At 33.3% G+C, this 24,382-nt stretch overlaps 1 protein-coding gene across 31 annotated transcripts in view; it reads left to right on the forward strand.

Annotated features, from left to right (window-relative positions):
- The window catches only part of EPB41L3 (erythrocyte membrane protein band 4.1 like 3), a 349,128-nt gene that overhangs the window by 111,873 nt on the left and 212,873 nt on the right, over positions 1-24,382 (forward strand). For 3 of the 31 annotated variants that reach the window (XM_074275581.1, XM_074275582.1, XM_074275627.1), the window contains exon 2: positions 9,105-9,339. The exons of the other annotated variants lie outside the window; for them this stretch is intronic. The gene's annotated coding sequence lies outside the window, so the exon portion shown is untranslated. The remainder of the gene's footprint in view (positions 1-9,104; positions 9,340-24,382) is intronic. 31 annotated transcript variants of the gene reach the window in all.

Genomic DNA, 24,382 nt, shown 5'->3' on the forward strand with positions numbered 1-24,382 from the left:
ATGCTTAGCTTGAACAGAAGCACATATTAGGTACACATTTATTGAACTGGTTAGAAATTGAAGCTCTTTATGAATGTACTTTCCCACAAGGAGGGTGTTTAAAAAGGTTCATTTATTTTTACACATGTTTCATTTTGAAATTTCTATTACTGAACTCATCTATGCTGCCTTTTTTTGGTTGTGTTTTAATGGCCTAATACTCTTTGTAATGACCTAATTACTTATATTCTCAGCTGTAAATTAGGCAAGTGCTAGAGCTTTTTTGCCATATGGATAAAAGTACAGTGCAGGTATCAGGAGAGAAAAAAAGAATTGCTTCACTGAGAGATCCTTTTCTTTCTAGCCCTAATTGGTGTTTTAGTTGGTATCAGCAAAGAAAGCCTAGAAGAAAGGGATAAATGGTATGATGATATAAAAGAAACTGGAAGAAGCAGAAAAGAATCAGTGCTATTGATAATATCAATAATGTCACCAGAGGAAATATTTCTCTGTTATAGAAAATCTGCAAATTTATTTTTCTTTTATATTTCTGGAATTTAATATATTGTAAATGGTTAGTTTCTTTGTACTTGTGGCTTTTTTTGAACTGACTTTTCTTACTATGTTACTGTTAAATGTATATTTTTATATTCCATGTCTATTATTACAACATCTTCTATGGATTAATTACCCCATTTATACCTTTTCCAGAAAATAAACTTAAATTTATATCTTTTCCAAAAGAATTTTCAGTCAGTCCAGCCAAGATGATACAAAATAAATAATTGCTGAATAAATTCTATATGACAAGTGTTGTATAGGATATAACATTATACAGTAAATAATCTCTGTTCTCAAGAGATTCACAAATTAATGGGGAAATAAGAAAAATATGTGAAGAAAAATAGTACCAGAACAAGTAACCTTCATGTACCATGTGATGGGTAAAAATAAAGTACCAAAAAAGTTCAGAAGAGAGAAATTTGACTAGGAGATCAAAGAGATTATTTCTTTTGCATTAGGCTTGAAAAATGTGAGGGATTTTAGTAGACAAAGATTTGGAGAGAAAAGGGTGGAATGATAGAAAGTGTCTCTCTCACACACACACATACAAAATTTCTCATTTTGCAAAGTATTTTATACCTGTTTTTATTGTATATTTCCAAATAATCTTTGAGAAAAGAAGACTAAATAGAGATATTCCTATTTTAGAGATGAGGAAACAGCTCTAAAGGGAATGTATTTTCTTAATTGTATGGGCATTGGCAAGCAGTAGACCCTGAAAGAATTCTTGTCTCCCTTATATCATATTGGAAATGGCATTAGGAAAGTTGTGGATATGAGTTGAGGAATTGGAAGAAACATAAAACTCATTGTGAGAATAAGTAGGGGATAGTGAAAAAAGACTGGAATGGTAGGTTAGTCTAGTTGTAGAGGACTTGGAATGCCAGGCTAAGAAGTTTAGAATTTATTGAGTAGACATTGGGGATTCTTTGAAGATTTTTGAGTAAAAAAGGGCTTTCATCCAAGCTTCTGACTTCCCCTTAATACACTATGCTTTTGATATTTTTCCCCCTTATTAACACTTCTATCAAAGAAAAGATTTGTCACTCTCTTTATCAAGGTTTTAGGTTGGTTTAGTGAATAGAGTAGCTATCTTGGTGTAAGAAAATCTTGGTTGAATCTCTTCTTTGACACACACAATTCCCCATATAATCATTGGCAAGACATTTAACCTCCATGCAAATTTTCAAGAAAATGCATGGACTTGCATTTATAGGGAGGGTTAGTGTAATAAAGAAGCTTCCCAAATTGAAATCCCCTTTCCTGTAGATAACATGGGTGTCTCTGTATTTGGAAAGGAGTTGAGAAGAGAGCCCTTGTGAAATAAAAATGGGAGCAAAGAGAGGAGAAGACTATGGGAGTGGAGAGAGAAGGAGATAGGACTAGAGAGAGAAATAGCCAATTAAGGTGAAAGAAAAGTTAATAAGGAACAGTTGTGAATATGGGAGTTGGTTCTCTTTTATGGGGATAACATTTGTTGTACACTCTTTTAGTTGTATACGCTCTCAGGGAATGGTCATAATAGAGGTCTCCCCTTTAGGATTGGGTATGGTGAAAGACTACTTTGTTAGGTGACTAGGACTGATGCTGACAGAATTTAAAGATAAGGGAGATGTGGTGCTTCAATGGATATATGTATCCTTACAAAGCAGATTCCTTTCTATGACAAGGGAGAACAGGGAAGAAGATCTTGTTGTAATGATTCCCTACCTGATTATATTTTTTCATAACTGTATTTCATTATAATTGATTTTCTATGTAAATCTTATATATTTTATTTTATGCATTTTAAAACATGATCCTGAGGAGTCTGTAGGCTTTACCAGAATTCTAAAAAGTTCCATGACACAAAAAGACTAATAATTACCCTTACCTTAGAGAACATTTGGGTGCCTTGCAACTCCTTTAGATGTTATGATCCACAGCTGTGGAGGCTCTCAACTGACCTATCCCTTAAGAGTCTTAAACTCAACTCTAACAAACATTTATTAAACAGTTATGTTTGATACATTGGTGACACAAAAGAAAAATAAAGACATAAAAAACCAGTTTCTGCTTTCAAGGAGCCTACATACTAATTGAGGGGGACAACATGTAAATAAAAAGGTATGTATAAGATGCTTAGAGTAGAAGGATTGGAAACGGAGAGATGAAAGCTCAGGTGCCTTTTCCTACCAGGAAAGCTTGCTATAGAAGAAGGTAGTCTTTGAGCTGAGACTTGAAAGAAGTGAATGATGTCGAGAGATTAGAGGTAAGATAGGAGAAAATTCTAGGTGTGCAAGACTGCCAGCAAAAAGATACAGAAAAGGGAGATGGAGTTTATTGCTGAGAGAATAGCAATTAGGCTGGTATCACTGAATTGCAGAGTATATGAAGGAAAGAGTAAAATGTGATAAGACATGATAGGTAGAAGAAAGGAGCTAGCTTATTAAGAGCTTGAAATATGAAAGGATTTTCTATGTAAAAGGTAATAGGGGGTCACTGTGGTTTAGTGAGCATGGTTTGACCTTGCCAGTCCTAGGAAAAATCACTTTGGCAGGTATATGGAAGATGGAAAGATGGTGGGGAAATATAGATGGAAAGATCAATTGCAGTCTAGTCAACAGGTGAAGTTAGGTCTGAACTAGTGTGGTGACTATAAGTAGAACAAGTATATAATATGAGATATCGAAAAGTTAGAAACAACAAGATTTGGCAACAAATTTGGATATGTGTGATCAGTGATAGTGAGCATTAACTCTGTGAATGTAAGGGACCTGGAAGATAGTGGTGCCTTCAACAGTAATAGGGAAATTGGTAAGAAGGGAAAATTTGGAGGAAAAAGATTTTAACATGTTTGGGGCATTGAGTTTCAGTTGAGTGTAGAATATGTGATTTGATATGAAAATTCTCATTATAAACTTTGGCCTTTGATTGAAGGGACAACTCATACTCCATAAAGCAATCTAGTTTTGGAAAATTGTAAGTGTTAAGAATTTTTTTTCTTGAAGTCTAGATGGCATCCTTCTAACTAGTCCTATTTGTTCCTACTTCTGTGACCCTTCTTCCTCTCCTTCACTGAGCCTTCTTTCACATTAAGGAAGGTCTTCAAGTACTTGAATATATGATAACAATATCATTATTATTAGATTTATCATAAAGTGGCAGACTTCAAGTGTACTTGGCATATCATCTGGTTTAATATTCTCATTTTGAAAATGAGTAAATTGAGACCCAGATGGTGATTTTTTCCACTATCCACCTGGCATTGGAAATTTTAAAGAGCCAGTAGCTAAGTGTCGGAAATAAATTACATGGGAAGGCTGATAATCCAAATTCTTCTACCTTTTGTGAACTTTGCTATTTGGGTAATCTTTAACTCCTATGAAACTTAGTTTCTTCATTTGTAAAATGGGAGTTGGTGTTTAGATGCGATGAACTCTATGGTTCTTTTCAAGTCAGGGATTGGGATTTTAGGGACAGACAAATGCCTGTGGGGCAGGAATTATCACTGCTATTGGAAAATTAGAAAGTGGGATGTATGTGTGTTACTTATCTTAATTTGTTATATAATGTAACTATATAATATATAATATAAAAGTACTGGTTGACCTCATGGCTTAGATGAAGAGATAGCAAATATGGATAGAGTATAATTTTTAGTTTTGAATTTCAGATGCCAATAGGGTTTCCTAAGGTGGGCTTAGGAGGGAAGGATGGCAAAGAAAAAGAATTGTCGGAAAGTTAAATAAATTTTTCAATAAGTCACTTAAGCTTATTATCCTCCTTTGTCAGTGAACTAAAGTTAAAAGATGATTCAGGAAGTTCTTGTTGTGGGAGTTTAGGAATGTCAGTATTAAGCTTGGAACAGCACAGTATTAGACAGCTGAAAAGAGAATATTTTTAACCCCAGTCTTTAGGTTGTACCTAAATTTAAGTCAAGTACTGGGAGAATAGATTGAAGGTGAAGTAGATTGGTAAGGAATAGCCAGATGTTGGTAAAATTGATTATGAATTATATACTTGAAATTTACTGTTTAGTTTGTACTCTGAACATTCTTACCAAATATAAATGTTGTAATCTAAAGGACTGGTTATATTATTAACATGCTCTTTTATTGGGATTTAAGAAAACTGGAGTATAGCTTTGGCTTGGGCACTAACTATACGATCGTGGTCAGGTAAATCATTTAAACTTTCTGGGCCTCAGCTTCTTCATCTGTTAAAATTAGGGACTTGAGTTAGATTTCCAAGATCTTTTTCAGCTCAAATTTAAAAGAAATGGCTTTTTAGCTCTTAGAAAGGATGGAACTGGTCATTAAGAGCATAAGAAATTTTCTCCAGCTAAAATCTGGAAAGAATTGACAGATTGATAGGCTGTTTTTTTTATTTGGAGCTAGTCTTGCCAAATTAACCTCATTTCCTTTTTAAACAAGGTTTCTAGACTAATTTAGGTAAAAGGGGGGCAGCGAGGTGGCGCAGTGGATAGAGCACCAGCCTTGAATTCAGGAGGACCCGAATTCAAATCTGGTCTCAGACACTTAACACTGCCTAGCTGTGTGACCCTGGGCAAGTCACTTAACCCCAGCCTCAGGGGTAAGATAACTAAATTTAGATAAAAGGAATGCTCTAAATTTTTAGTAGCAAGTCTGAATTCGAGCAAGGAATTTAGCAGACTCTCAATCTAGTAGCCTTGATAATGTCTAGTTTGTTGAATTTTAATGTAGTTGAATGACTGGACCCAAAGATGATTAATGGCTTGATGTGGTTCTTTTCAATATTTTTATTGATGATTTTAATGCTGGCTTTCTTTAATTTTTTTTCCTTGGGACCACTTTTTGTCTGAGCCATTTTTGCATGACCTGAATATATAGGTATATTAAATAGGTATACAAATCAAACATTTACTGATAACAAATCATGATTTCATGGCACCAAGAACCCATATAGGATTGCAACCCACAATTTAAGAATCCGTGTTTTAATGAATGCTTTAATTTGTGGATGTTACCCAGCTTGGAAGATGAATTCCTATATAGGATGACAGAATCAGATTCCCATAAAGGTTTTGACTAATCAATCAAGAATGGATCAGATCCAATTCAATTGAGACATCTCTTAAGCACCTATTATGTACAATGCAAATAGATGGTAATTACACAAAACCAAAAATAAATCCGAAGGCTTAGCTTAATAAGAGATATATATCAAGTCCTACTTTTTGGATCATAAATTCAAGATAGGAGACATGATTAGACAGTAATACATATTTAAGACACTTGTTAGGTTTAGATGCATGAAAGTGTAATATGAGTCAACAGTGTTAGATGGCATTAAAAAAAAAAAAAAAAACCTACCTAATATGATAATGAGCTGCATTGATGAACTTGTATGTAGACTTGTTTTGCTTGGCCCTAAAGGAAAGAATAAGAACAATGACTGGAAGTTGCAAGGATACAGATTGAAGTTTGATATGAAGAAACATTTCTAATTAGTTTGTGTTGTTCACAAGCAAAATAGATTGCTTTCTTCAGGTAGTCATTGTATCACTCAAATGGAACCTGAAAACTAATTTTTATTTTGAAGGAGATTCTTATATAAGTTGAACCAGTTGACCTTTGAAATTTCTTCTAGCTCTTGACCTTCAATATTTATTTAAGTGATGACAACAACAAAGCCAGTCTTCAACTCCAAAATCAGAAAAACTTTAGAATGCCAAATTCATTAACTTTAATTTGGAAGGAGTATTTTTATTAGTAAGCAAGCAAATTGGGAAATTAGATACCTATGATCTGACCCTTGCCTCTCATTATGTGTTATATGATGAAGGGAAAGTTTCTTATCTTAATTTGTTATATAATAAATATAAAAGTACTGGTTGACCTCATGGTTTAGATGAAGAGATAGCAAATATAGATAAAGTACAATTTTTAGTTTTGAATTTCAGATGCCAGTAGATTTTCCTAAGGTGGGGAGTGTCATCTTTTGGTGTATACAAGGAGTTCTTAATCTTCTTTCAAGCTTTGGATTTCTTTCGAAGTCTGAGAAAGTGAGCCCCTTCTTGGGATATTTTTTAATGCATGAAATAAAATGCATAGAATTAAAAAGAAAACCAATTTTATTGAAATAGTTATCAAAATATTTTAAAAAGATTCACAGATTTCAAGTTAAGAATTCTTAGTTTACTCCCTGGTCTTTTAAGCTTCTCAAATGTTTGTTTTGTTGAGCCCCAGGGAGGTGTTTTAATTTGAACTATTATGTTGTCAGATAAACATCAAGACTCCACAGATAACATTTGTGAACAGTGTTTGTTATTGGTATTAGACAAATAGCTAGAATAGGAAGGTAAAATTTTTACAGGACTAAGAGAGTGATGTTGTTGACATAGATCACTGTGAAATATTTACATCTCTTAAGAGTTCTCAAAATATTGAAAAGCTCCATGTGTTAGTTGAAGGCATAGAGAAGATTAAGCTTTGTTGCTCTGTTGACATGTTGTTGTCTTTTTTTTTATTTTAAAAATTAATAAAGGTAAGTGGTAGGGGAATCTGTTCATTTATTTTGCACATTTGTTTATATATTATTTTCTGTAACATTTTATCTAAAATTCTTGGCTCCTGTTGAAAAAGATGCACATAAAAAGATGCAGAAAAACCTCAAAATGCCACCAAGCATCACTGTGAGGAAAGGTTAGAAAAAATGAGAAAACCAAAGTTAGAGCTTGTTATTATGGTTGCTTGAATTTAGCTATAGTATAATGTAGATGCTTTATATAATAAGAATGTATTTATATATCTTTAACCATGTCCCATGAAACTTCTATTTGCACAGACCTGATAATCAGGCAAATGCAATTGGCCCACAGTAATTCTAAAATCACCATCCCAAGCATCAGCTCTTTCCCAATTTTCTCATTTTTTGGATAGTATTTGCTAGCTTAAAAATTTGGCATCATCTTTTATTTTATGTCCTGTCCTTTTGCTAGGAGTTCATAGAAGTATGATTACATTGATGTTAATAGGTTCTTGGGCCAGAGACAGCTAAAATCAACTAATACAATATTAATAAAGATCAGTTTCACAATGGCTCAAAAGTGGAGACTGCAGAAGAAAGGAAAAATTAGGTAGATGAGAATAGGAATCACTCTGGAATATTCTTAAATAGGTAGTTCTTTGGGAAATTGAAGGTTTTTTTTTTTTTTTCCTTCCAAGAACTAATAACGTATCATACACACACGGAGAGAAACCAATAAATGAACTATAAAAATTCATAGAAAAATATTTTTAAAAAATTTTGTCAGGTCAGAATATAATTTCAGACTTGAACTTTTAAACAATATGGACTCCTAATAACAAATTTATTTAGTATGGCTTTCACTACTGAAAAACAGAAGGAGATTCTGGGGCTGCTTAAATTGATACCTCACTATACTGATTAATCACTCCAATGAGGAAAACAATTAAATGGAATCAACAGTGGGTTTTTTTTTTGTGTGGTTTTGTTTTGTTTTGTTTTTAAATAAGTAGTCCCAGTTTGCTTTTGAATCGTAATTCCTTATAACCATTAGAGCATGAGGATTTTCTTTTCTTATCTCTGAGAAATAGCTTTCTTAATACTTTTTTTAGATATAATCTTATCTTTCCCAGCATTTCCATTCCAGTATTGGTTGAACACCGACTGCTTTATCTTTCAGTAAAATTTGAAACTGAAAAACATAGCTCTTATATTTAATTCTTTTGCTCTTGTCCTTATTTATATTTGTAGAAAAATCAAAGTGCAATTGGTGGTTAAGTTTGAGCTCTTTAGCTAGAAACTAAGTAAATAACAGGGAGACTGATTAGATAGGGACTCATTACACAAAAAAGGAATGATGGTTTTGCATTTGTATTGCTGCAGGAAATTATTCTAGAATATAAAGATTGCTATTTGCATAAATTAAGCTTTTCCATCAGCAAAATAATTTGAAATTTAGTTTTGATTGAATGAATTTTTTATTTTTAGTAGAATGACTTTCTACTTGTTTTTTTTTTCAATCTAAACTTAACATTTATTTGTAATTTGAATGTGCTCTTCACAAATAAGTAAATAATCCACAACTTTTCATAAACATTTTTCAGTTGACTGAGTTAGCATTACTTGACAGGTTGTTGTTCAGTGAAGTTTAGGAAGAAAAATTCTCTAGAAGTCTGATAGTTATTTTTATGGCTTTCCAGTGAAGGGCAAGTATCTTTTTCCTGGTGGCCTTTATCTGATCTTCATACTACACACATTTTTTAATAAAGTGATATAGTAAGAAAGGATAAAAGTGGAGGGAAGTTATATCTGCCTTATTCAAAGACAGTATTTCTTACTGAGTGTGAGAAATGGATGGACTTTTGTTTTCAACAGTTATGAAAATAAAATTGTAGAAATGAAACAAATTAGAAGACAGAAACCCACAGAGACTTGGGTGTAATAATCAAAGGTGGGGTTTGTCTTTCCCCCAAAGAATGTAAACTCCTTGGGGGCAGAGACTGACTTTTGTAACCTGGGGTGGTGGTTTGAGATTTGAAAAAAATCTTTTGTTACTTCTCTCCTTTTAGAATGGAAGCTCCTAGGAAGCAGGGACTGCCAATGTAATGAAAGGTGAAGATTCATGACAAAACTGATGTAATATCCAATTAATGGGTAATCAAGTGAGGGACTTGTTCTTCAGAATAGGAAATGAAATGCTGCCTTTGGAGTCCCAAAGGTATATCTTTTCACCCAGGCACCCATTCTTGCAAGAAAGTAAAAGAAATCTTTCCAGCATTCATCCATGAGTCTGTGGAGTTCTTGGTAAGATATTTTGTTTCTTATACTGAGGAAACTTTATCAGCATTAATTAGCATCCAAACCAAATACATAACAATTATCTGTTTTTTGTGTTCCCTATATTCTGCTGGCACTGCTAGTACAGTGCTTGACACAGTTAGTGCTTAATAAATGGTTATTAATTGCCTGAGTTATAATAGGTTAAGACTGCTCTGCTATCACTACTGTCTATCTACCCAGGTTACTTATACCTTCGGAAGCTAATAATTAATGTGCAACAAGAAAATGGTATTTACACACATATATTGTATCTAGGTTATATTGTAACACATGTAAAATGTATGGGATTACCTGCCATGGGGGGAGGGAGTGGAGGGAGGGAGGGGATAATTGGGAAAAATGAATTAAAAAAAAAAAAAAAAAGACTGCTCTGCTATCAATGCTATGGATCCTTCTTGTTGAAAATTTTACAGATTGAGAAAGTTCCATCAGGAAGGTAGATTAGATCAGAGGTATTCAAATAGAAACAGATCTCTGTAGGCCACATTTTAACTTAGAAAATCACAAATTAACTTTATGTTGCATTGTATTTGTGTTTCTTTTGTTAAACTATTTCACAATAACATTTTAATCTAGTTTGGGTTTGGTTTAGAGTTTTGCAGGTAGCTTGGGCCAGGAAATTGATACCTCAGATATAAGCTATCTAGTCAATGATCTCCTCTCATGGGAGAGAAAATGACAGCTTAGAGAAATGAAACGACTTGCCTGGAGTCACACAATTGGGAGCCAAACTGGATCTTAGAATCCTTAGTCAACTAATTCCCAATCTAGTTTCCTTTCTACTACATTATTTTGATGCAAATCAGTTTGGGTTTTTTCCTTTTTTTTTTTTGTTTTGTTTTGTTTTGTTTTTGGTTTTTGGTTTTATTTTAGTGAGGCAATTGGATTTAGGTGACTTGCCCAAAATCACACAGAAAATGTTAGAAAAGGAGTCTTTCTGACTCCAGGGCCGTGTTCTACTTACTTACTGCACTATCTAGCAGTTCCCTTTCCCTACTTCTCTTCCAGTTTTGAGGGACAAAAAAACTCAAAGAAATGCCTCAGGTTATTCAAATTAATCACTATTTCCTTCCCTCCCTCCCCCCAACACACCACTTTTAGAGATTTTCATTGAAAGTCAACAGAATGATTGTTAATTAAGTATGTGTTTTTATATCTCTTATAAAGAGCACATTTAGGCCAAAGTGATGATTTAGCCAGAATTTTATTTTTAAAGAGGTTTATGGTAACATAGGATCACCTTTAACTTCTCAGTGTCCTAGAAAAGTGACTGAAATGAGTGTGTTTCATACAAGCCAAATCAATGAATATTAATCAGTATTTTAGGGAGAAAAAGGAAAAATAATTCTAATACTTGCAGATATTCTTCTGTTTTTAATACTATATGTTTTTTAAATTAATTTTATAATTATAACATTTTTTGACAGTGCATATGCATAGGTAATTTTTTTTTTGCAATATTATCCCTTGTACTCCCTTCTGTTCCAGTTTTTTCCCCTCCTTCCCTCCACCCCTTCCCCTAGATGGCAGGCATTCCCATACATATTAAATATCTTATAGTATATCCTAGGTACAATATATATGTGCAGAACCGAATTTTGTTGTTGTTGTTGTTGCAAAGGAAGAATTGGATTAGGAAGGTAAAAATAATCTGGGGATTAAAAGAAAAAATGTTAACAGTTTACACTCATTTCCCAGTGTTACTTTTCTGGGTGTAGCTGATTCTGTCCATCATTGATCAATTGGAATTGGATTAGCTCTTCTCTATATTGAAGATATCCACTTCTATCAGAATACATCCTCATACAGTATCATTGTTGAAGTGTATAATGATCTCCTAGTTTTGCTCGTTTTACTCAGCATCAGTTGATGTAAATCTCTCCAAGCCTCTCTGTATTCATCCTGTTGGTAATTTCTTACAAAACAATAATATTGCATAACATTCATATACCATAATTTACCCAACCATTCTCCAATTGATGGGCATCCATTCATTTTCCAGTTTCTAGCTACTACAAAAAGTGCTGCCACAAACATTTTGGCACATACAGGTCCCTTTCCCTTCTTTAGTATTTCTTTGGGATATAAGCTCAGTAGTAGCACTACTGGATCAAAGGGTATGCACAGTTTGATAACTTTTTGGGCATAGTTCCAGATTGCTCTCCAAAATGGTTGGATTCTTTCACAACTTCACCAACAATGCATCAGGGTCCCAGTTTTCCCACATCCCCTCCAACATTCATCATTATTTATTCCCGTCATCTTAGCCAATCTGAGAGGTGTGTAATGATATCTCAGAGTTGCCTTAATTTGCATTTCTCTGATCAATAGTGATTTGGAACACTCTTTCATATAAGTGGAAATAGTTTCAATTTCATCATCTGAAAATTGTCTGTTTATATCCTTTGACCATTTACCAATTGGAGAATGGCTTGATTTCTTATAAATTAAAGTCAATCTCTGTATATTTTGGAGATGAGGCCTTTATCAGAACCTTTAACTGTAAAAATGTTTTCCCAATTTGTACTTCCCTTCTAATCTTGTTTGCATTAGTTTTGTTTGTACAAAAGCTTTTTAATTTGATGTAATCAAAATATTCTATTTTGTGATCAATAATGATCTCTAGTTCTCCTTTGGTCACAAATTCCTTCCTCCTCCACAAGTCTGAATATACTATATGTTTTTAAAGTGTGGAAAATATCTACACTGGGGAGTTCTTGCATGTAACATTAATTTATAAACTAATTTTTTAAAAAAGGAAATATAATTGTAGTTTTTAGATATTTATATGAGTTTGCAATTGGTACATATTTTTGCTAAAAAACTGAATTACTCAGGAATCCAATCTTAAGTTTCACCACACACATATATAAGATGTATGTATATAGACATAATGTAACATATACCTATGTATATGGGAGGGGAAGGGAGAGAAAGCAATATTATTCCATTGTTTCAGCCGTGTCTGATTCTTGTGGCCCCATTTGGGTTTTTCTTGGGTGAAATGCTTTGCTCTTTCCTTCTGCAGCTCACTTTTCAAATGAGGAACTGAAGCATACTGGGTTAAGTGATTTGCCCAGGATCACACTACTAGTAAATGTCTGAGACCTTACGTGAACTTAGGAAGGTGAGTCTTCCTAACTTCAGACCCAACACTCTATCCACTGCGCCACCTAGCTGCCATGTATATACACATGCTGGGAAAATATGGATACAATTTATAATGCAACTTTTAAGAATGCTTTGCAACAAGTCAGTTCCACATATGTTTGATATTCAATAGCTACAGTATCTTAAATTTTTTTCTTCATTAGTTCACTAAAGTATTTCCCTAAGTTGTGTATAAATTTTTTTGATTTGTCAGATGGGCTCAGTGTGGATGCTTTTGTGTGTTTGTTTGTTTGTTTTTGTTTTTTAAAGTTTATATAAGAGCACTCTTTAGAAGGCTCTGAAATGTAAGAAAATTTCAATCAAAGTAGTGATATTTTTAGGCAAAAATTGTTTTCTCTTTACATCTGGCTTGTTTGTAGAAGTGAAATTTTTGACTATTACTAAAAAGATAATAGATTGAGCGTCACTCATTAGAACAGAAAATTTTCTAAAACAAATATTTCTTAATAAATATTCCCCTTTATCAGGGTCAGTGGTCACATATATAACATGATAACAAGTTAGTATATTAATCACATTCATCATTTTACATCATGGAATCTTTAAAAATATTGTATAGGATTTTGTGGAAGTGTTGAGATTTACATCAGAAAGAACAGATACTTCTAGTAAGCAAAGGTTATCCTTTTTTTCTGTCATCATCTAGGTACATGTGATCGCATTAGGTTTTAGTATTTCTTGAACTAGTAGCAAACATTCTTTTTAGAAATTGAATTTGTTCTCTCTTGTAATGCACATATTATAAATAGTATCATTTTTGTTGGCTCTTTTTTTGGTCATACTTTCTGCAGATGTGCAATTATAGGAAAAGTCTAAATGTTTCAGTTCATGATAGGAACAAAAGGTTTTTCCTTCATATGTTCTTTCTGTACTCCCTAAGTATTACCAGCAAATTTTTTGAGGTTTCCCCTTGTAGAAATAATGTTTCAGTCCTTAGCCAGTTTCTGAAAAGAAATCAATTAGAGTCTTCATCCTTAGACTTATATTTTTCTCTCTTTCCTCACAACCTTCACATTGGCCCAAGAAACAATTCAAATGGAATCAAGATGACAAATATTTCTTATTGATTTGGATGCCATTGGAATTCATTTTGTAATTGGTAAACATAGTTATAATTTTGGCAGAATTACCACAAAAGCAATTACTTTATATGTATGTGTTTTTGTGTGTTTCATACCAGTTAAATTAATGAATGCTAATAAGTTTGTCATTGGTCATTCAGTGAATAAGAGTATTGAGTTAGGAAGACTCATCTTTCTTGAATTTAAATCTGGCTTCACACTCTTGTTCCTAGTTATGTTATCTTGAGCAAGTCACTTAACTTCACCTCAGATTTCTTATCTGTAAAATGAGATGCACTACACTATCTTTGCCAAGAAAAACCTCAAACTGAGGTGAAGAGTTTGGCATGATTCAAAAACAAGTGAATCAACTACAACAAAAACGTTTTTTGGAGATAAAAAGGGGAAAAAACATCAATATTTACAGATGTTCTTAGAAGTATATGTTTTTAAGATGTTTCTGCTGCTTTCTGAAATCCTCTTTTTCTTTATTTGAACAGGGACCAAGATTATGTTAATATTTATAATTAATTGTGGCTTTGTATTTTCACCAATCTTTTAAAAGGGATTGTGGGAGTTGGATAACAGCTTCATACTATTTTTAATAACCTTTATTCATTATTCTCTCTTGTTACCTACATTTAACTCTCTTCTTTGTAATTGTCTTCCTGCATTTTTTTCTTAGCCTAGTAATTTCAAACTTTAAAATTTCACTTTACTTTCTCTCTAAACATCTTGTTAGTTGAACACTTGCCATTATAGATTTGTAGAATTTGAGTTCAGCATTTTTTCTTTTATATTAGAGAAATGAAGTGATATACTTAAATGATATGATCATAGCATAACTGAGACAATAGCTGAGTCTCCTAGTTCCTATTTCCCAAATTGTAATGTGTTGCCTCATTCATCGGTATGTGTACTCAATTCTTGCACTATGGAGAGAGTGTTGGGCCTGATATCTAAAAGACCTAAATTCAAATTCAGCCTTAGACACTTACTAGATGTGACTCTGGGCAAGTCACTTCAGATGTTTACCCCAGTTTCCTCAACTATAAAATGGAGTAATTATAATAATAATAATAATAATAATAATACTTTAGCTGGAAGAGTTGTTGTAAGAGAGAAAAAAATGATCTTCATAACAGGGCATAAAATAGTGCCTAGCACATTGTACACACTATGTAAATGCTTATTTCCTTCCTCTTCCCCTTGGAATGTTCATTTTCTTTGAGGAGTAGCTATATTATCTACAAATGGGGTTGTAAATTGTATTTCTATATCAACAACAATGATGTCCTATTTTACTTAAATTATTTGAAGTGGAATGTCTGACATTTTATGTGTGTGTATATATGCATACATATACACACACTTACACATATCAGAAAATTATTGTTTCATAGCACTTGTGAAGCTATCTGATTTTAATGATAACTGAGGACTGAAGAATAAAAGAATTTGCAAAATTCATCCAAGTAGCAAGTAGCAGATCCAGAACTTGTGTACAGATCCTCTAAAACCAATTGATTTACCACTTCAGCATAATGGATGAATAAGGCTACTTTAATAGAAATTATCACTGGTGGGAGTTTTACTATCTTTCTCCTGCATGTTGGTCATTAAAGAACTACATATGCAGCTTTATAATTTTTAAAGTATTGTTCACTTGAAGACAAATTATAGTTCCTACAGCCTGTTACTATGGAAAAAGCCTTGACCTCTCTGGATTTCACTTTTCTCATATCTAAAGTGATGAACAGAGATAAGGCACAGGTGTGTGATTTCATAGGTAAGAACACATAAATGAGGAAAATCTTTTGTACCAGGACATATTAGCCCTTTTTTCTCTAAATTACAGTTTTGGAGAATTGCTTGGAACATTCATAATTCAAATGAATTGACTAGCATCAGAAAACCTGTAGGTGTTTGAGGCAAGACTTAAACCCTGTCAGAGGCCAGTTCTCTATTTGCCTCATTGTGCTGTTTTATTTTGAATAATATCCCTTATTTAACTCATCTTCTTTTCATGGGTATTCTCTTTTTTTTAATTTTTATTTTATTTTATAATTATAACATTTTTTGACAGTACATATGCATGCGTAATTTTTTACAACATTATCCCTTGCACTTACTTCTATTCAGATTTTTTCCCTTCCTCCCCTAACCCCCTCCCCCAGATGGCAAGCAGTCTTATATATGTTAAATATATTACAGTATATTCTAGATACAATATATGTGTGTAGAACCGAATTTTTTGTTGCACAGGAAGAATTGGATTCAGAAGGTAAAAATAACAGTTTACATTCATTTCCCAGTGTTCCTTTTCTGGATGTAGCTGGTTCTGTCCATCATTAATCAATTGGAATTGGATTAGCTCTTCTCTATGTTGAAGAAATCCACTTCCATCAGCATACATCCTCGTACAGTATCATTGTTGAAGTGTATAATGATCTTCTGGTTCTGCTCGTTTCATTTAGCATCAGTTGATGTAAGTCTCTCCAAGCCTCTCTGTATTTCTCCTGTTGGTCATTTCTTATAGAACAATAATATTCCATAACATTCATATACCATAGTTTACCCAACCATTCTCCAATTGATGGACATCCATTCATCTTCCAGCTTCTAGCCACTATGAAAAGGGCTGCCACAAACATTTTGGCACATACAGGTCCCTTTCTTTTCTTTAGTAGTTCCTTGGGGTATAAGCCCAGTAGTAGTATGGCTGGGTCAAAGGGTATGCACATTTTGATAACTTTTTGGGCATAATTCCAGATTGCTCTCCAGAATGGTTGGATTCTTTCACAACTCCACCAACAATGCATCAGTGTCCCAGTTTTCCCACAGCCCCTCCAACATTCATCGTTATTTGTTCCTGTCATCTTAGCCAATCTGACAGGTGTGTAATGATATCTCAGAGTTGCCTTAATTTGCATTTCTCTGATCAATAGTGATTTGGAACACTTTCATATGAGTGGAAATAGTTTTAATTTCATCATCTGAAAATTGTCTGTTCATATCTTTTGACCATTTATCAATTGGAGAATGGCTTGATTTCTTATAAATTAAAGTCAATTCTCTGTATATTTTGGAGATGAGGCCTTTATCAGAACCTTTAACTGTAAAAATTTTTTCCCAATTTGTTACTTCCCTTCTAATCTTGTTTGCATTAGTTTTGTTTGTGCAGAAACTTTTTAATTTGGTGTAATCAAAATGTTCTATTTTGTGATCAATAATGGTCTCTAGTTCTCCCTTGGACACAAACTCCTTCCTCCTCCACAAGTCTGAGAGGTAAACCATCCCATGTTCCTCCAATTTATTTATGATTTCGTTCTTTATGCCTAAATCTTGGACCCATTTTGATCTAATTTTAGTATGTGGTGTTAAATGTGGGTCCATGCCTAGTTTCTGCCATACTAATTTCCAGTTTTCCCAGCAGTTTTTGTCAAATAATGAATTCTTATCCCAAAATTTGGGATCTTTGGGTTTGTCAAAGATTAGATTGCTATTTTTATTCACTATCTTGCCCTGTGAACCTAACCTATGCCACTGATCAACTAGTCTGTTTCTTAGCCAATACCAAATGGTTTTGGTGACTGTTGCTTTATAATATAATAAATCAGGTACACTTAGACCACCTTCCTCTGACTTTTTTTTCATTAGTTCCCTTGCAATTCTCGACCTTTTATTCTTCCATATGAATTTTGTTGTTATTTTTTCTAGGTCATTAAAATAGTTTCTTGGGAGTCTGATTGGTATAGCACTAAATAAATAGATTAGTTTGGGGAGTATTGTCATCTTTATTATATTCGCTCGGCCTATCCAAGAACACTGAATGTCTTTCCAATTATTTAAATCTGACTTTATTTTTGTGGCAAGTGTTTTGTAATTTTGCTCATATAATTCCTGACTCTCCTTTGGTAGATATATTCCCAAATATTTTATACTATCGACTGTATTTTGAATGGAATTTCTCTTTGTATCTCTTGCTGTTAGATTGTGTTGGTAATGTATAAAAATCCTGAGGATTTATGTGGATTTATTTTGTATCCTGCGACTTTGCTAAAATTCTGAATTATTTCTAATAGCTTTTTAGCAGAGTCTTTGGGGTTCTCTAAGTATAATATCATGTCATCTGCAAAAAGTGACAATTTGATTTCTTCATTTCCTACTCTAATTCCTTGAATCTCTTTCTCGCCTCTTATTGCCAAGGCTAGAGTTTCTAGTACTATATTGAATAGTAATGGTGATAGTGGGCAACCTTGTTTCACTCCTGATCTTACAGGGAAAGGTTCTAGTTTATCACCATTACATATGATGTTTACTGAAGGTTTTAAATATATGCTCCTTATTATTTTAAGGAATAGTCCATTTATTCCTATACTCTCAAGCGTTTTTAGTAGGAATGGATGTTGGATTTTATCAAATGCTTTTTCTGCATTTATGAGTATTCTCTATCATACATTTTAATAACTAATGTCTGGATACTTTCTGACTTTTGATTTATGTGTAAGTACGGAAGTTATTAGGCTTGCAGAATCTCTGATTTTTTTTTTTCTTAGGTAAAGCTGGGAAACAGGTGATAAAAAAGGATATAATTTAAATATTGAAGGGGTTGAAGTGAGAATGGAAAATACTACTTGTTATAATCTCTCTACTTTTTAAATTTTAAAGTTATAAGGATTTCACTTTTCTTAAATATGTATATATCATACTAATATTCATGTTTCCATAATAATTTAGTACTTTTGGTTTGAAATGATGTACATACTATTTTGTTTGTCTCATTTCAGATTTTAGTGGCTGACAATGATTCCCCTTCTATGCCATTTTCTCTCTTTACCACCATAAAATTTGATTTTAAAGATGAGGGAAGGTGAGAATGGTGATGTCACTCAACACATGAAGGGATTGTCTTTGCCTTGCAAACAAAATAGTTGCTAATTCTCCAAACAAAACTGTCAGTTCATAGAATCATATAGATCTGATGTAATCCTCTCATTCTAAAGATGAGGAAATTGGAAGGTCTGACAATGGAGAAAATATTAATACAGATTAAATTTAAATGTGCCATGCATTTTTTCCCAGGAGAACTCGTTGTTAAACATTTTCCAGCATATCCCTGATGGTGTGCCATATGAGGATTGCCTGAAAGCACTGTGAATGTTTAGCTTGGAAAAAAGGGGAGTAAGGGGAGGACATGACAGATGTCTTTTAAACATTTGAAGGCCTATTTTATTGAAGAAGGATTATACTTGCTCTTCTTTCCCCTAGACAACATAACTAGCTGCAAAAGCTTTAAGCTACATAGAAATATATTTGGATTTGATATAAGAGGAAAAAAACTTTAATAGAATGAGTTAACCTTAAACAGTTCTTTTGAGATCCTTAAGGAAAAGTTAGATCACTTCCTTGTTGGGGGAACTTGCATACAACTATGGGCTAAACTAGATGTCTGTGGGATCCTTTCTCCTTATCAGTTTCAGTGATTCTTTAACAACAACATGTAGTGTCTAGCTAAACACATTGAGAAATAGGAATTTAACTCAGGATTGTTATTCTTCTTGCTCATCTTCTGATAATGTGTAAGTGAAAAAGGAAGTAGAACAAAGAAAACTAATACTTTATCTATGTATATCTGTACATATATGTAGATGCACACAGACACACAAACATACACACACACACACACACACACACAGACCATAATACTATAAATGGAAAGAACCAAAAGAAAAAAAAAGAAAGGGAACACTATATAATTATAACCAAATTTAGTCTTGGAAAAGAGTAAAAATATTCCTCCCTTCCTTTATTGCAGAAGTACATGCATGGGATATACAATTGATATATTGGATTGATATATGGGATATTGGATATATAATTTATCAGACATTGTTATTGTTGATTAATTTTATGAATTGCTCATTTTTATTCTTTTTAAATGTTTGTTAAGACATTTGCTTGATGTAAGGGTTGGGGGGAAGGGAGATATGTTTGTTGGCCAAGCAGTTATTAAGCAGCAACTATATATATTTGGTGGGCAGCTAGTTGTTGCAAAAGATAGAGTGCTAGGCCTGGAGTCAGGAAGATTCATCTTCTTGACTTTAAATCTGTGCGACCCTGGCCTGGTCAATTGACTCTCTTGGCTTCAGTTTCTTCATCTGTAAAATGATTTGGAGAAGGAAATGCCAAACCACTACATTGCTCTACTAAGAAAACTCCGCATGGGGTCATGAAGAGTCAGACACTACTGAAAAATGACTAAACTGAATTATATATTTGGAAATGAATATCATATAAAGGCAGATATGTACATAAAGATGCCAAAAAATCTATAGGATCATTCATCAGCACTCCATTATTAATGTGATAAACTTTGCTGTGAACTTTTTTCCTCTGTCAAAAGAAAACTCAAGATGTAGTAATATGAATTTCAGACACAAGTGCATAACAGTATTTCTGTTTGGAAAATATAGATGTAAAACCTTGTGGGAATTAGTTCAGCTTAATTTCATATATTGACATCTTCAACAGTATACCATGCATGTTTTCACTATTATTATCTAAAGTTTTAACTTTTTGAAGAAAAAGACTTTTAATATACATAATCTATCATAATGAGTTTAGTGGACACCATGTAAGTTACTTTTGCATCGTTGTTATTGGTTGATACTGCGTAGAAAGAACTCCATCCATTAGTTGAGATTTCCTGTATGTTTGCCTGTTGTGTGTGAATGGTTTATTTGAGTGCTCAAATATATTATTATTGACCTTTATTTTCCATTTCTGTTTTTGCTGGAGTGTTTCTACTCTGACATTTAACAAGTACACTATGTTTCCAAGTGGCATGATTTGTTTTTGTATAAAAGAATTAAAACCTTTTTTAGTTTCCATTTTTCTTCCTGAAAAGTTGAGTATATCAAGCTGTTGTTGTTTGGATGATTTTATAGTTTGCGGATAAGAAAAAATGGTGAAACAAACTCTTTTTATGCCCCAGTTTTCAGTTTGATTTTGTTGAACTTAATTTTGGTTTTAATTTACGAGCTTATAGAGTTCTGTCTAACCTTGACACTGTATCTTGGGAATCTACTAGATTAATTTTCTTTTAATTTGAACTCCTTCACTCCACCCCGAAGAATAGTAGGAAATACCATAAAGAAAATCAGAAATTTTAGTTTAAAGAAGTTAATCACTTTCTCTTGAATTAAGGCATTTGTCTGAGTTCATCAGATTGATATGGCAATCCTATTTGTTGGAGTTCATAATAATAATAATGATGATTAGCATTTGATAGTAGTTATCATTTAATATAGAAGGAGAGAGTTATAGCTACTTTTGCTACACTGATTTTTCCTACTCTTGCCATAATTTTCCTGCTCTCTTGGAGACTGTTACAAAATGGATTTTTCAGCTACTTTTGTCATGGATGAAAAGTTTGTTTTTTGTGTTTATCTCATGTAGGCTCTGGATTTCTCAGTCTAGTTTTACAGTCTCTAAGCCCTTTCCTTTTCCATCCTTAATTCATGGTTGGTTCCATAAGACTAATGTATGTTTCTTTTCTGTATCAGTAGAAAGCCTGTCCCCTAGCTTCCACTCTTATCTATTTTACTGGATTAAATCTAATTTACTAGATTAAGTACAAATTTACTAGATTAAATCTATTTTACTAGATTAGGTACAAGTTTCATCTGACATATCATTTCAGAATATTTTTTTCAGAGAGAAAAGAATTGGTAAAGAAATTCTGCAAATATTAAATTATTACTTACTTAGGTTGTAATATAAGAAGGCAAAAAAGTATGTAGTATATCTTGGATAGAATAAAAATTGTGAAAGATTTGATTCTGATAAAGCTAATTACTTTTTCCCAGAATATTCACTTGTGCATTTCTGCTATAGCTTTATAAGGTCAAATAGCAAAGCATTAATTATGAGTGTATCTAATATTGATTTAGGATATCCATTTTGTTTATTCTCTCAGTTGAATGGAGTTTGCATACATTGGTTTGAATAATAGGTTTCATATTCTTATGCAGGATTTTTCTTTTTGTTTATGGCAATTTCACTGTGAGAAATATTGGTAATTTCATCTTTATTTAAAGTTATAAATTCTCTGCAGCTTCTTGATGTGATAAAAGCATTTACCAAATTAGCCTTTTTGCAAGTTAGTATAAGTAAGTACTGCTTTTGTAGTAGTCTCCCTGCTTTTAGTGTCAGTGTTGAGGGTAATCTGGTGGGCACTGACAAATTACAGTAAAAACAAAAGCCTAGCTACTCCCTGAGGCAGCAGGGTTGGTTGGTTGGTTGTTGGTCTTTCATTCTTGAAGAGAACCAAAATAATATCACTATGTTAGAGTTGAGTTACAATGTGTCCGCCTATGGCTGATCAGACCAATATGAGCTCAGAATGCTCTGCTACAGATTGGATTCAAATAGTCCCTATGAACATTTGGGGTGGCTTCTCTAAATTTTGCCCATCTCATGTTTCTTCTGAGCCAATTCATTTCTGCTCTGCTCCTATAGCCTTCTCTGAAGAGGGAGAGCCGTGCTGGGCAGTTCTGTGCTAGTGTTTCCCATGTCATATAATCATTTGTAAAGTTCTTGAGAGATCTTGAGGGTGTCCTTGTATGGCTTTTTTTTTGACCACCTTGTGAACGTTTGTCCTCTGTGAATTCTCCATAAAAACAGCCTTTTTGGCAAGCTTATGTTTATCAAGCAGGGAAGACCACTGAAAGGTGGATCTTTTGTTTTAAGTAGGCTTTTTGTTCCTTGTTGAATACCATATATTGATAAAAATATTGTAACTCTACAATTACTGTATTCAGTCAGAAAGTCAAGATATGATGCCAATTCCTTCTCGTCTCCCCCACTCCCCATATTTTTCCTGTAAGAATCTACCTGTACTTCATTAACTTGCTAACTCCTTTTTAGGGTTAATTCTTCTGATGGAGTCCAGGATTCATTAGGAACTTGCCACCCTTGATGGCTTCTTTCCCTTGGTTATTTGTGAGTTTCTTTAGGGAATTAACTGTTAATTACTAAAACTCTTTTCTCTGCTATTCCCTTTGGATTTAGCCCACTCATAGCAGCATAATAAAATGTTTGCCCCTTGACTTGGAGAAAGCCTATAGCTACATACTTTTTTGAGAGATACTAGCCTGTAACTCCAGTATTCTTCTTGGGGTCCAAAACTTTTTCTTCCTAACATTTAGTGGCATAACTTCACCATTTTGATGGCCCATATAGGGAGTCTTAAAACCCCAATATATTATACCACAGTAATTGGTGAGTAACCTTAATTTTGATGGCTGGCCCCCATCATTTGGTTTCCCTTTCAATACCCCCTGCATCATCACCATAGTCCAACTTATCTTTTACAAACTTGTAAAAATCATATTCCTAAAGAATACATTTGACCATGTCAACTAACTTCAGTGACTCTGTTACCTTTGGGATCAAGTACAAACTTTTTTTGTTTAAAACTGGCTCAAATCTATCAGTTGGTGTTCAATTGTTTAGTCATATCTGACTTAACCCATTTGGAGTTTTCTTGGCAAAGATATTGGAGAGGTTTTTGTCATTTTCTTCTCCAACTCATTTTATAGATGAGAAAACTGACATGGTTAGGTGACTTTCGAAGGGTTACATAGCTAGTACATGTCTGAGGTCAGATTTAAATTCATCCCTTTCTAACCCCAGGCCCAGCCTTTCTACTTTGTCATCTAGCTGCCTACCTATTTCATATTATTCCCATTAGTATTCCCTACAGTGTAGCTAGAGGAATGATTTCCTACTATCCTTTGTATGCAGAACTCCTTTTTCTGCCAATGCTCTTTTGCCTAGGCTGTACACCATGCTTAGAATGTAGTCACTCTTCATCCTACCTAATCTCTTAGAATCCCTCCTTTTCTTCAAGACTCAGTCCATATTTAAAAGGAATAGCAAATTATACATAATGTTTTATGTGTAATTATCTATCTTTTTTATTATGCTGTTATGGAAATGCTTTTTTAATATTATAAATTAAAAATAAAAAAAATTAAACACTCAGTTCAAGCAAAATCTGCTACATGGATCTTTTTTTGATTCTTATAACTACTCCCCTACCCTCTCAAAACATGAACTTTTGTCTATTTTGCATGTACCTATATACATGTATGTGCTTTCTCATTACAGATTATGTGTACCTTGAGGGTAGGCACTGATTGACTTTTGTCTCTCGAGTGCCTAAGAAGTATTTGGGATGTAATAAATTCTTTAATAAATTTGTGTTGATTTATGCCTTTGTTCACCTTATTTAGATTTTGCAACTGTCTTGTCCCTTTGTGTGTGTGTGTGTGTGTGTGTGTGTGTGTGTGTGTACATGCATATATACATGCATTTATTTCTGGATTTCTCAAATCAGCTGCTATGCATTCTGCATGTACTGCAAATGTCATCACTTTGAATTAAAGAACTCACTGCTGAGTGTTTATGTTTTGAAATGTTTGTTTTTCTATGAGGAAGAAGTCTTTTCATGTCATTGCATATGAAGAGCTTGCTCTAATTTAAAAGCTACATTGAGAAGAGGTATAGTACTAGCCATACACATTCTAGAGCAGAGCATACTAGAGTAGAGCATCTATTGTTTGGTTAATTATTCACAACTTTCTTCCTGGTTCATCTATTCTGTCAGAAATATCTAGGAGAAGGATGTCTCAGAACACTAGTACATTTAGGGTTATATCGTTGTTAATGTTTTTGTTTTTTGTTTTGTTTTGTTTTTTGCAAAACAT

This window comes from Sminthopsis crassicaudata, chromosome 1 (assembly GCF_048593235.1).
Source record: "Sminthopsis crassicaudata isolate SCR6 chromosome 1, ASM4859323v1, whole genome shotgun sequence".
NCBI classification, from domain to species: Eukaryota; Metazoa; Chordata; class Mammalia; order Dasyuromorphia; family Dasyuridae; genus Sminthopsis; species Sminthopsis crassicaudata.